Here is a 3,376-nt window from a genome sequence, read left to right on the forward strand (position 1 = left end):
AGGCGTGGGAAGGGGGGGAGGGGGGGGGGGGGTGGGAGAAGTATAAAACACAAGGACACCAAGGACTTCCAAGACAGAAGTTGGTATTTCAAAAAAGTGGATTGGGGTGAAATCAGCGGGGGTAGAAAAGATCAAGGTTTTGGATGGGGGAAGATAAGAGATGGTGGTGAACAGCTGTTTTAAAGACCTGGAGGGTGGAGTGGGATTGAAGAGAGTGCGGGAGTTTGTTCCAGAGGCAGGAGAAAAGAGGAATGAAGGAGTGAAGGTGAGCAGAGAGTCTTGATTTTGGCAGTTTAACCATAAGAGGGTTGCAGGCAGATCTTGTGCGACCTGTAGGAATATTTGCGGGACAGAGCCCAGAGAGAGCTGGGGGGGGGGGGGGGGGGCAAGGCCAGAGAGGAGTCGGTAGAAGACGGAAAGACCACCAACCTGCCTGCGGTGAGTGAGTGAGAGGCCCTTGGAGTTAGCTTCATCGCGGGAGATTCCAATGATTCTGAATGCTTTGGTTTCAACAGCGTGAAGACGAGCTAGGTGTGAGGCAGGAGCACCAGCCCAGAGGGGAGAGCAGTATTCCATTGAGCTGCGGATGAAAGCCTTGTATGTGGTGAGGAGCTCAGGTGTGCCAAGGAAGGACTTCGCACGACGGAGGATGCCCAGTCGGCGACTGGCTTTGGAGGCCAGATTTGAAATGTGGTTTTCCCAGGAAATAATTTATTATTTATTATTTAATAATACAATTGATTATTTAGTTTTCAACTTTCATTGATTTATTTATTATTTCATAATAGTTTGAATATTATTTAATATTATTTAATAATATTATTGAATATTATTTAATAAAATTATTTAATAATAAAAGTTTGTGTATTATTTAATAATATAATAAATTATTTAATTTTCAACTTTCATTTATTAATTTTTTTAATTAATTAAATATATAAATAATAATTTTAAAAATTCAATCATATAAATATTTTCAATTATCTAATTTTTCCATTATTTAATCTTCTGTTATTAAATTTTTAAGTTATGATTCTCAGAGGGAAGCAATAAGGGCTTAGTCTTGATGTCCGTGGTGACCGCTTTTTGGAATAAAACCCCTTTTTTCAATACATTACTGGTAGCAAAAGTTCAGGAAAACGGGATCCATAGGAGATAAACCACGCAGTGGATCTCCGAAGACATCCAGCGACGACCACACAGCTACTACCAATCCCACTCATGTCATGAAAAGCCCCAAAAGGTCTCTTTGGCGGTTGTCCGCTGAGACATGAGTGTCCAAAAGCAGTATCCACCTCATTCTTCAAGCACACAAATAGCATCCTTACAAACTTAAAATCCTGCAGAAATTAAGCGAAGATGATCTGGACTGACGGATGGAATTTTCTGAATGGGCTACGGAACAATGTTCTCAAAATTCCGATTTCCCATTCACCATTGTGTTCGGTGATGAGGCTGCTTTTTACGCAAATGGTGTGGTGAACCGACAGAACACCCGCTACTGGTCGCAAGACAACCCTCCCTGATTTACTGCTTCAAAGGAACAAGGTGCCGCTCGTGTGATGGTGTGGTGTGGCATTTGGAAAGACCGCATCATCGGCCCCTTCTTTTTTGATGGCACAGTCACAGGAGACGCCTACTTGCGTATGCTCAACGAGGAATCATCCCCAGTGTCTTGAACGCAGAGAGGGATTTCCCAACATGGTTCCAGCAGAATGGTGCTCCTGCCCATTGGAGCATTCACGTAAGAGAGTGGCTGAACCATCAATTCCGTGGTCATTGGATAGGACGTCGAGGGCCTGTGGAGTGGCCGGCAAGGAGCCCGATCTCAGTCCATTGGATTTTTTTTTTTAAATCTCCGGGGTCACTTGAAGGCGTTGGTCCACACGGAAAAAATTCAGAGTGCTGCACATTTGCGGAAGCGCATGAGCGACGCATGTAACACCATCACATGTGCGCCGAGCATTCTGGGGAGGATTATGTCATTTCAAAAGTCACATTCCCATCAGTGCCTCTCCCAGCACTACGTTCTCAGATAACTCACAGGACACCAATATTAAATATCTTACACAAAGAAGACTGACCCAACGAAAGGACATGTGAGCATAATGTGGTTTATTCAAATTGACCCTCATTGTAAACGTATACTACGAGTGACATGTACAAAAAGCAGGATTCCGGAGACGGCTGTAAACAAAATTACATACGAAAGCAGCCATTTGTAACTTCCGCCTTCCCATAATGAAGGCAGCACAAGTGTCATGTGGATGAGCGTTAGAGCATTCAGAACAACAGTAAAACACCCTGATCTCGATCCTGCTTATCAGAAAATCACCACATTCAGTCCATTTCACAATACACTCACAGGGTCATAAGTGTCATCCCATTGACATTCTAAAACTTTTTCTTATAAGATACACAAACAAAATGTTGAATACACGGATGTCAGCTGAGTTGGAAGTGAAAAGGCAACTAAAAAAAAAAGTTTCACAATCTTTACACGGACTGCCCTCATTGCAATACATTTACTCCGAGCATCTCTGCTCACACGTTGACATCCTCATCGAGCCTCACTCATCGGATGTGGGACGTAAAGGTGAAAAATTAACTGGAACAACTCCTTAAATTGGTACGGACCCTGCAGGTGTTTGCTCTCACTTATAATCCGTCGAAGCGAGAAGAAATAAAATCGAAAAACCAACCGAGCAACTTCGAATGCCAACAGTGCTTCCGTAGATTATTGTCCTGCAATCGGTACTCGAGTCTTTTTTTCCGGAAGAGAGGGAGGGAAGTCGAGGAGGGGTGGGAGAGGAGAGGAGACCAAACATGACAATTCTGGCACACACCGCTACCGATAGGTCGAGATAAGGACGGAAAAACACCAGAATGTTTACGTACTAGCCGAGCACAGCACCCGCATATTTGACATCGAAGCCGCAATGCTTTCCCCCCCCATTGAGGAAGGAATTCTTTCTTTTTTTGTTTTCAATCTTCATTTGTTCTTACCTATGGCTCTGTGCTACTTTGTTGAACCCTAACAAGCCACAGGACACATAAGCAGATTTTCTTACATAGTGCCACATATTGTCCAATGCATAAATACTGTATAATATTTACATACGAGTTTACAGTACAGCTTCAAGTATTCATCACCAAACTCCCATCTGCACTTACCTCTACCCGATCTGAAAAAGACAAAACATAAGCGAAGAGGAAAACAAGAAACAAAACAAGAACAAAGAAAACTATTCATGCAAGCAATTATCGGCATCTCCACCAGAATTCTCTATATATACATTAATAAAACTGAGAACTATGAAAATAACATGCAATGAAAATAAAACCATATTAACGTAAATGTACATCCGCTATTCTC

General features: G+C 42.5%; 1 protein-coding gene across 19 annotated transcripts in view; it reads right to left on the reverse strand.

Moving 5' to 3' along the window:
- Positions 1 to 2,098: 2,098 nt before the first annotated feature.
- The window catches only part of LOC137422533 (microtubule-associated serine/threonine-protein kinase 3), a 498,013-nt gene continuing 496,735 nt past the window's right edge, over positions 2,099 to 3,376 (reverse strand). For 18 of the 19 annotated variants that reach the window (XM_068109313.2, XM_068109270.2, XM_078770458.1 and 15 more), the window contains one exon: positions 2,099 to 3,376. This exon is cut by the window's right edge and continues 1,506 nt beyond it. The gene's annotated coding sequence lies outside the window, so the exon portion shown is untranslated. The other variant, XM_078770498.1, reaches the window with a different exon arrangement.

Source organism: Myxine glutinosa, chromosome 1, assembly GCF_964187855.1.
Source record: "Myxine glutinosa chromosome 1, kmMyxGlut1.1, whole genome shotgun sequence".
NCBI lineage: Eukaryota > Metazoa > Chordata > Myxini > Myxiniformes > Myxinidae > Myxine > Myxine glutinosa.